The sequence below is a fragment of the Hordeum vulgare genome, chromosome 1H, assembly GCF_904849725.1.
Source record: "Hordeum vulgare subsp. vulgare chromosome 1H, MorexV3_pseudomolecules_assembly, whole genome shotgun sequence".
NCBI lineage: Eukaryota > Viridiplantae > Streptophyta > Magnoliopsida > Poales > Poaceae > Hordeum > Hordeum vulgare.
The window spans coordinates 308,687,269-308,698,605 of NC_058518.1; positions in this window are offsets into that span (position 1 = coordinate 308,687,269).

Here is an 11,337-nt window from a genome sequence, read left to right on the forward strand (position 1 = left end):
TTGAGTCACTATCTCGCAATCCTTGTGAAATTCTCACCTAGAGAAAATGCATCCACAATGTCGTCCACCATAGTCACCGCCCATGATTTCACCATACTCAGAAAGAACTAGCTTAACAAAGGAAAAATCACCAAAAATAAGGATGATATCGCGTCGCTTCCTATCATAGACACACTGTCATCTCTTCGATGGTTATGGTGAGTACCAGAACCACACCTAATAGCAATCGGCGCCAGATGCTTGTCGACAACATTGAGGCATGAGGGTTGCGCCTCACACAACCTCCCAATACAGCTGGGCCAATATTAGGTGCATCACACTAGTAGAAAACAAGGCTTCGGTACATTCCTGAAATCCCATTAATCCCGGTTCACTCACGAACCGGGACCCATGGGGGCATCGGTCCCGGTTCGTGAGGCCAGGGCGCCGGCCGGGCCTCGTGGGCCATTGGTCCCGGTTCGTCTGACCCCTTTGGTCCCGGTTCCAGACAAGAACCGAGACCAATGGGCCTCGCTCCTGGACCACAACAATTGGTCCCGGTTTGTGGCTGGAACCGGGACCAATGGTTGGCCTATATATACCCCCCGCCCGCCCTTGAGCAGAGCAGTTGATGTTTGCTGTGTATCCCCGGCAACGGCGCCAGAAATACTTCTGATGTTTGCTGTGTATCCCCGGCAACGGCGCCAGAAATACTTCTGCTACTCCAACAAAAGACCTTCCAACGGTGCCAGAAATAGGCACGTCGACGGGAGAATACTTGGCTTGATCTTTCTGCTGCGGCTACGCCTTAAGGGACTTCCTAGGCAAGTATGCAAAGGATTTTCCCCGTGGCCTTGGAGCCTTGCGTTGGTGTTCCCTCGAAGCGGAAAGGGTGATGTAGCGTAGCGGTGGTAAGTATTTTCCTCAGTTTGAGAACCAAGGTATCAATCCAGTGGAGGAGTATCTCAAGATCCTGCACAAACACAAAAACTTGCTCCCAGCGCTATGAAGGGGTTGTCAATCCCTTATAGATTGTTTGCCAAGTGAGAACTGAAAGCAACAAAGTAACAAAGCAAAGTAAAAGCGGAGGTGTAAACGATGGATGTGAATAGACCCGGGGGCCGTAGTGTTTACTAGTGGCTTCTCTCATGAAAGCAAGTAGACGGTGGGTGAACAAATTACTGTCGAGCAATTGATAGAACCGCGCAAAGTCGTGACGATATCTATGCAATGATTGTTTCTATAGGCATCACGTCCGAAACAAGTAGACCGATACTTTCTGCATCTACTACTATTACTCCACACGTCGACCGCTATCCAGCATGCATCTAGTGTATTAAGTCCATAAGAACAGAGTAACGCCTTAAGCAAGATGACATGATGTAGAGGGATAATCTCAAACCAATGATAAAACCCCCAACTTTTTACCCTTGATGGCAACTACTTGATGTGTGCCTTGCTGCCCCTACTGTCACTGGGAAAGGTCACCACATGGTAGAACCCAAAACCAAGCACTTCTCCCATTGCAAGAATCATAGATCTAGTTGGCCAAACAAAACCCAAGACTTGGAGAGACTTACAAGGATATCAAATCACGCATATAAGAAATCAGCAAAGACTCAAATATATATCATAGATAATCTGATCACAAATCCACAATTCATCGGATCTCGACAAACACACCACCAAAGAATATTACATCGGATAGATCTCCATGAAGATCATGGAGAACGTTGTATTGAAGATCCAAGAGACAGAAGAAGCCATCTAGCTACTAACTACGGACCCGTAGGTCTGAAGTGAACTACTCACGAGTCATTGGAGGGGCGATGATGATGATGAAGAAGCCCTCCAACTCCAAAGTCCCCTCCGGCAGGGCGCCGGGAAGGGTCTCCAGATGAGATATCGCGGAAACGGAAGCTTGCGGCGGTGAAAAAGTATTTTCGAGGCTCCCCTTTTTTTTGCGGAATATTTGGGAATTTATAGGCCAAAGACCTAGGTCAGGGGGCGGCCAGGGTGGCCACAAGCTTGCCCAACGCCGCCTCCCCCTGGTGGCGTGGTGGGAGCTTGTGGGCTCCCTGGAGCCCACCTGGCTTGGCCCAAAGGCCCCCTGGTCTTCTTCCGTTCGGGAAAAAATCATTTCAGGGTTTTTATTCTGTTTGGACTCCGTTCCAAAATCAGATCTGAAAAGATTCAAAAACACGGAAAAAATAGGAACTGGCACTTGGCACTGAATTAATAAGTTAGTCTCAAAAAAAGATATAAAAGGTACATAAAACAACCAAAGAAGACAAGATAACAACGTGAAACCATAAAAAATTATAGATACGTTTGAGACGTATCAAGCATCCCCAAGCTTAACTCCTGCTCGTCCTCGAGTAGGGAAGTGATAAGAATGAATTTTTGATGCTTTCATGCTACCTAGCATATGCGTCCTTTGTAATTCCTCTTATGTGACGTGAATGTTCAGATCCATTAGATTCAAAACAATAGTTTGCTATTGACGTGGAAACAATAATAATTCAAGCAAACTAGCAAGGTAATCATGAACTTTCAAAATAACAAGGCCAAAAGAAAGTTATCCCTACAAAAGCATATAGTCTGGCTATGCTCTATCATCATTGCACAACGAATTTAAATCATGCACAACCCTGGTATTGGCCAAGTAATTGTTTCACACCTTTACTTTCTCAAACATTTTCAACTCTCACGCAATACATGAGCGTGAGCCATGGTTATAGCACTATAGATGGTGTGGAATGTAGTGGAGGTTGCAAGACAAAAAGGAGAAGATAGTCACATTAACTAGGCATATCAATGAGCTGTGGAGATGCTCATCAATAGATATCAATGTGAATGAGTAGGGATTGCCATACAAATGATGCACTAGAGCTACGAGTATGCGAAAGCTCTTAAAGAAAACTAGTGGGTGTGCATCCAACTTGCTTGCTCACGAAGACCTAAGGCAATTTTGAGGAAGCCTATCATTGGAATATACAAGCCAAGTTATATAATGAAAATTTCCCACTAGCTATATGGTGGTGACAAAATGAGAGACTCTCAATCATGAAGATCATGGTGCTTTAATATGCACAAGTGTGGAAAAAGTGGTAGCATTGTCCCTTCTCTCTTTTTCTCTCATTTTATTATTATTATTTTGGTGGGCTCTTTGGCCTCTTTTTTTATGGGCTTCTTTGGCCTCTTTTATTTCCTCACATGGGACAATGCTCCATTAATTATGATCATCACACTTTTAACTCAAAACTTAGAGCAACTATGACCATATATGGAATGCCTTCGGAAGTGTACCGTGGCAATGATCTAGCATGTCATATACATCAATGGAAACATCATGCTAGCTATCTTACGATCGTGCAAAGGAAAAGTAGACGTGGTGGCACATGTCATGGTGGTAGTTGCATGGCAATATATCTCGGAATGTCTTTGAAAAAGCCATAATAGGTAGGTATGGTGGCTGTTTTGAGGGAGGCACATTGTGGGTTTTGTGCACCGGCGAAAGTTGCACGACACTAAGAAGATAGTGATGGTGGAAGGTGAAAGTGCATCTAAACCATGGACTCAACATTAGTCATGAAGAACTCATATACTTGTTGCAAAAGTTTTATTAGTAATCGAAACAAAGCATTCAACGCATACTCCTAGGGCAAGGGTTGGTAGGTATAACCCATCGCGCGATCCCGACCGCCACGCAAAGGATGACAAACAATATACGAATCATGCTCATATTTCATCACATAGCGGTTCACCATACGTGCATGCTACGGGAATCACTAACTTCAACACAAGTATTTCTAGATTCACAACACCTTACTAGCATGATTTCAATATTACCATAACCACAACTCAAAACTAATTGAGATGAATCAAACTTCTCTAACTATTCAATGCACATGAAGGTGGAAGTTTTCGTATCCCTTTGGATAACTACCCCTTTTGAGACTACTTTCAAAGCATAGATCAACTACCAAGCCACGCACCGCTGCGCTCTAAAAGATACAAGTGAAGCACATAAAGCAAAAGTATCTAGCTCAAAAGATATAAGTGAAGCTCGACAAAATCACGGTGTGTGCATGTCTCTCTCTCTAGGTGTGCAGCAAGGATGATTGTGACACAACAAAAATAAAAGACTCCTACGATACAATACGCTCCAAGCAAAAACACATAACATGTGGTGAATAAAAATATAGCCCCAAGTAACGTTACCGATGGATTGAAGACGAGAGAGGGGATGCCTTCCCGGGGCATCCCCAAGCTTAGGCTTTTACGACATCCTTGAATCTCTAGGGGTGCCTTGGGCATCCCCAAGCTTGAGCTCTTGCCACTCTTTATCTCTTTGTCCATAAGAACTTCACCCAAAACTTGAAAACTTCACAACACGAAACTTAAACAGAAACTCGTGATAACATTAGTACAAGAAAGCAAACCACCACTTCCTTAGGTACTGTAGCAAACTTAAATTCTATTTATGCTGATGTTGGGTTACTGTACTTTCAATCTTCCATGGATAATACCCCCCGATACTATCCATAGTTTCATAAAAATAAGCAACCAACACAACAAAAACAGAATCTGTTAACAGCAGACCAGTCTGTAGCAATCTGTATATTTCGTATACCTATGGTACTTAAAAAATTCTGAAAAATTACGACAGTCTGAAGAATTTGCATAGCAATCAGCAGCAAAAAGAATCAACTCAACAGCTCTTACAGAAAAAATCAAAATTCTTTTCGTGAGCAGAAAGTTTGTGTCTTTTCCAGCATGACCAAACGATCATCCCCAAGACTAATCATAACGGTTTTGCTTGGCATGAACGCAAAAAGAAACACAAAAAACACAATCACAACAGAATTATGAAAGTGTGGAAAACACAAAACAGAAAGAAAAATGATAATTTCGTTGGGTTGCCTCCCAACAAGCGCTTTTGTTTAACGCCCTTAGCTAGGCAAAAGGCGATGCTCTCACAAAAGACAAGAATTGAAGCAAACCGAGAGCATCCTAAAGCATGTAAAAATCACATCTAAGTCTAACATACTTCCTATGCATAGGCATTTTATAGGAAAACAAATTGTCAAGACAACCAATAGCTGCCACATGCAAGGAAGAAGAAAAAGACAAGAGTAATCTCAACATCAAGAGAGGTGATTTGGTAACATGAAGGTTTCTACCACAATATTTTCCTCTCTCATAGCAATTACATGTGGGATCATATTCAAATTCAACAATATAGCTGATGGGGTCATAGTCCTAGGGTAGGGTCATAGGCCTGCCCTACATGTCCTACCCAAAGACTACCCCACACAAAGGACAGGACCTTAAGTATGCCCCGACTGTATTAAGGTACTCCCATCATCCAGTCGGTAACTGGCCCAGAATCATCCAGTCGGAGACTAACATTCGGAGAGCACCGGGCCTACCGACTGGATACACTCGGTGGGTCGTAACCTCTGTGGAGAGAAACTGCCATACGTTTCCGGGTGCATTTACTAGCATTTAGAGCATACGTTACCTGTAACGTATGCATTCAATCGTCACTACTCCACCCTTGAATCAGAACCGTTGTGGAGGGCAGCGCACTCTATATAAGCCACCCTCCCCCACTGGTAAAAGGGTTAGCAAATCTTTGTACTCCATATCACACTCGGTAACAAGCTCCGAGAGCACTGAGACGTAGGGCTGTTACCTCCACCGCAGAGGGGCCTGAACTCATACAACCTCGCCGTAGCTAGGACTCTGCCCATCTCATTCGTACCCTACACATCTACTGTCAGGCTTATACCCACGACAATAGCTATCCCATAGGATATTCTTTTCATGATCCACATGCATGCAAAGTTGTCGCTCTTCAAAAATAGTGGGATTATACTCAACCAAAGTCATGACGTCTCCAAACCACTTCCAATATTATTGCAAATATCATATTCATCATGGGCTTTGAACAAATTTTCAAGATCATAAGAAAGATCATCACCCCAATCATGATTATTGCAACAAGTAGTGGTCAAAGCAAAACTAGCATCCCCAAGCTTAGGGTTTTGCATATTTTTAGCATGATTGTCACTAATAGAATTTATAGTGAAACCATTGAAATCATGCTTTTCATTCAAGGAGCCCTCGTGAATCACTTCATAAATTTCTTCCTCACAATTTTCAGATTCACGCATCTCAAGCAAAACTCCATAGAAATAGTCAATTTCCCTCAACTCACTAGCAATTCGTTCCACATAAGTGGGTCTCTTAAAGAGATTAACAAACAAAGATGCAAGCATATTGAAGGCACATGGCACACAAGCGAACAGAAAGCAAGCGAGAAAAAGGGCGAACGAAAAAAAGGCAAACAAAAAAAAGGCAAACGAAAACGGCAAATGTGAAGTGGGGGAGAGGAAAACGAGAGACAATTAGCAACAAAAGTAAATGCAAGAGAAGAGTTTGTGAGACCTACTTGGATAGATCTTGATTTCTCCTCCCCGGTAACGGCGCCAGAAATACTTCTGATGTTTGCTGTGTATCCCCGACAACGGCGCCAGAAATACTTCTAATGTTTGCTGTGTATCCCCAGCAACGGCGCCAGAAATACTTCTGCTACTGCAACAAAAGACCTTCCAACGCCGCCAGAAATAGGCACGTCGACGGGAGAATACTTGGCTTGATCTTTCTGCTGCAGCTACGCCTTAAGGGACTTCCTAGGCAAGTATGCAAAGGATTTCCCCCGTGGCCTTGGAGCCTTGCGTTGGTGTTCCCTCGAAGCGGAAAGCGTGATGTAGTGTAGCGGTGGTAAGTATTTCCCTCAATTTGAGAACCAAGGTATCAATCCAGTGGAGGAGTATCTCAAGATCCTGCACAAACACAAAAACTTGCTCCCAACGCTATGAAGGGGTTGTCAATCCCTTATAGATTGTTTGCCAAGTGAGAACTGAAAGCAACAAAGCAACAAAGCAAAGTAAAAGCGGAGGTGTAAACGATGGATGTGAATAGACCCGGGGGCTGTAGTGTTTACTAGTGGCTACTCTCATGAAAGCAAGTAGACGGTGGGTGAACAAATTATTGTCGAGCAATTGATAGAACCGCGCAAAGTCGTGACGATATCTATGCAATGATTGTTTCTATAGGCATCACGTCCGAAACAAGTAGACCGATACTTTCTGCATCTACTACTATTACTCCACATGTCGACCGCTATCTAGCATGCATCTAGTGTATTAAGTCCATAAGAACAGAGTAATGCCTTAAGCAAGATGACATGATGTAGAGGGATAATCCCAAACCAATGATAAAACCCCATCTTTTTACCCTTGATGGCAACTACTTGATGTGTGCCTTGCTACCCCTACTGTCACTGGGAAAGGTCACCACATGGTAGAACCCAAAACCAAGCACTTCTGCCATTGCAAGAATCATAGATCTAGTTGGCCAAACAAAACCTAAGGCTCGGAGAGACTTACAAGGATATCAAATCATGCATATAAGAAATCAGCAAAGACTCAAATATATATCATAGATAATCTGATCACAAATCCACAATTCATCGGATCTCGACAAACACACCGCGAAAGAAGATTACATCGGATAGATCTCCATGAAGATCATGGAGAACTTTGTATTGAAGATCCAAGAGAGAGAAGAAGCCATCTAGCTACTAACTATGGACCCGTAGGTCTGAAGTGAACTACTCACGAGTCATTGGAGGGGCGATGATGATGATGAAGAAGCCCTCCAACTCCAAAGTACCCTCCGGCAGGGCGCCGGGAAGGGTCTCCAGATGAGATCTCACGGAAACGGAAGCTTGCAGCGGCGGAAAAGTATTTTCGAGGCTCCCCCTTTTTTGTGGAATATTTGGGAATTTATAGGCCAAAGACCTAGGTCAGGGGGCGGCCAGGGTGGCCACAAGCTTGCCCACCGCCGCCTCCCCCTTGGTGGCGTGGTGGGAGCTTGTGGGCTCCTTGGAGCCCACCTGGCTTGGCCCAAAGCCCCCCTGGTCTTCTTTCGTTCGGGAAAAAATCATTTCGGGTTTTTATTCCGTTTGGACTCCATTCCAAAATCAGATCTGAAAAGAGTCAAAGACACGGAAAAAACAAGAGCTGGCACTTGGCACTGAATCAATAAGTTAGTCCCAAAAAAAGATATAAAAGGTACATAAAACAACCAAAGAAGACAAGATAACAACGTGAAACCATAAAAAATTATAGATACATTTGAGACGTATCAGCAGTGCACTGCTTTGTTTTTTTGGCCGGCCATGGGAGAGCTTTGTTGTGCTGTAGCTCACCTCCTATGCACATGAGGTGTTCGATGAAATGTCCGAGCCACACTAAAGCTTCTCCTCTCGAAGCTCCTTGTCCAAGCTCCATTTCCCTCAGGATTTGTCTAGGTTTGGCGGTCCGTCCTATCCCGTCCCCATCCTCACCGTCGTCGATCGCCCACGCCCATCTCGACACCGACACCACCGTGGTTAGCCTCTTCTGCTTATCTTCTTTCTAAAAGAAAAAAGTTCTTACTTGTATGATTTAGATAGATACTTGTGTAATTTTCTTACTTTTATTATTGTTTGTTATTATATAGTGCGATGGTTTTGGTATCCGCCTCCGTCGGCCCTCGTCGTGTCTATGATTCGAATGTGGTATATATTATCTTTTATAACTATTTGTTTTATTTAGTGTTCATGGCAATTATGCCGGCCAACGTGACATAGATTTTTTAATCTAGGAGGTATGTGAACCGGAAATTCCAACCGACATAGAAATTTTTGGCGAGAAGTTAAATTTGGTTGAAAAAGAAAACAATTCCTTGAAAGAAAAATTACAAAGAGTTGAAGAGGAGAAGATGAAATTGGAGTTGAATGTTGCCGATGTCGTCGACGATCACAAGATCAAGATGGATGCAATGCGCTTGAAGATTAGAAAGATTAGAAAATATGCCATTCATACTGAGGCTTGGTATCATTATGCCGTTGGATCAATTGGTACCTCAGTTGCGGTTATGATCGCATTTGTTGTTGCATTTAATTTTTTTAGTTTCAATGCATGTTTTAATTAGATGCTCTAGAGAGATATATGTTCTTCAATAATAAGAACTATGTATGAATGTTATGTATTTATTTTGGTCACTAGTGTACTTTGGCTTTAATGTGATGATGAATTTCTATTAATTTGGTCACTTCTTTATTCATGATATGCTGTAATGGTTTTTAATACACTTTATTATATAATACACGTAGATGAACCGACAATGGATGTATGATGGCCGACGCACCTCCGACTATATTAAGGGTCTGCATAATTTTCTCGAAGCGGCCGAGGCAAACAAGCAGAATGGTTTTATGCATTGTCCATGTACTGTCTGTGGGAATACGAAGGCTTTCTCCAACTCTAAAACCCTTCACTTCCACCTACTTGAGAGGGGTTTTATGCCACACTATAATGTTTGGACCAAGCACGGAGAAAGAGGGGTTATGATGGAAGACAAAGAAGAAGAAGAAGATGATGACAACTACCCGCCCCGTGAATACAGTGATGCTACAATGGGGGAAGCTGAAGATCAAGAGGAACCAGACGATGTGCCCGATGATGATCTTCGCCAGGTCATTGTTGATGCACAGGGAGAATGCAAAAGTGAAAGGGAGAAGTTAAAGTTCGATCGCATGTTAGAGGATCACAAAAAGGGTTGTACCCAAATTGCGAAGATGACAACACAAAGCTCGTTACCACACTGGAATTGCTGCAATGGAAGGCAGACAATGGTGCATATGACAAGGGATTTAGTTCGCTGCTGAAAATAATGAAGAATAAGCTTCCAAAGGATAACGAATTGCCCGGCAGTACGTACGAAGCAAAGAAGGTTCTATGCCCTCTAGGATTGGAGGTGCAGAAGATACATGCATGCCCTAATGACTGCATCCTCTACTGTGGTGCGTACGAGGATTTGAATGCATGCCCGTATGCGGTGCATTGCGGTATAAGATCAGAAGAGATGACCCTGGTGATGTTGAGGGCCAGCGCACCGGGAAGAGGGTTCCTGCCAAGGTGATGTGGTATGCTCCTATACTAGCACGGTTGAAACGTCTGTTTAGAAACAAAAAGCATGCCGAGTTGATGCAATGGCACATAAAAGACCGTAAGAAAGAAGGGAAGTTGAGAGCACCCGCTGACAGGTCGCGGTGGAGAAAGATCAAGAGAAAGTGGAGCGACTTTACAGGTGACCCAAGGAACATATGGTTTGGTTTAAGTGCAGATGGCGTTAATCCTTTGGGGGAGCAGAGCAGCAATCATAGCACATGGCCTATGACTCTATGTATGTATAACCTTCCTCCTTGGTTGTGCATGAAACGAAAGTTCATTATGATGCCAGTGCTCATCCAAGGCCCTAAGAAACCCAGCAATGACATTGATGTATACCTAAGGCATTAGTTGATGAACTTTTACAGTTATGGAATGGAAAAGGTGTACGTGTGTGGGATGAGAACAAACATGAGAAATTTGACCTACATGCGTTGCTGTTTGTAACCATCAACGATTGGCCTGCTCTCAGTAACCTTTCAGGACATACAAACAAGGGATACCACGCATGCACACAGTGTTTAGATGACACCGACAATATATATTTGGACAAATGCACGAAGAATGTGTACCCGGGGCATCGTCGGTTTCTTCCGACCAACCATCAATGTCGAAAGAAAGGAAAGCATTTCAAAGGTGAGGCAGATCACCGGAAGAAGACCGCCATCTGTACTGGTGATCACATACTTGATATGGTCAATGATTTACAAGTAATCTTTGGAAAGGGTCCTAGCGGACTAGCTGTTCCGACTGACGATGCAGGACACACACCCATGTGGAAGAAGAAATCTATAATTTGGGACCTGCCCTATTGGAAAGACCTAGAGGTCCGCTCTGCAATCAACGTGATGCACGTGACGAAGAATCTTTGCGTGAACCTGCTAGGCTTCTTGGGAGTGTATGGGAAGACAAAAGATTCACCGGAGGCATGAGAGGAACATCAACGTGTGCATGAAAAAGACGGCAATGCATCCAAAGCAGTATGAAGGTCCTGCCAGCTAAGCTCTTACCAAAGAAGAGAAGGAGATCTTCTTTGAATGCCTGCTCAATATGAAAGTCTCGTTTGGCTTCTCGTCGAATATAAAGGGAATAATAAATATGGCAGAGAAAAAGTTCCAGAACCTAAAATCTCATGACTGCCACGTGATTATGACGCAACTGCTTCCAGTTGCATTGAGGGGGCTTCTACCGGAAAACGTTCGATTAGCCATTGTGAAGCTATGTGCATTCCTCAATGCAATCTCTGAGAAGGTGATCGATCCAGAAATCCTGCCAAGGTTAAGGAGTG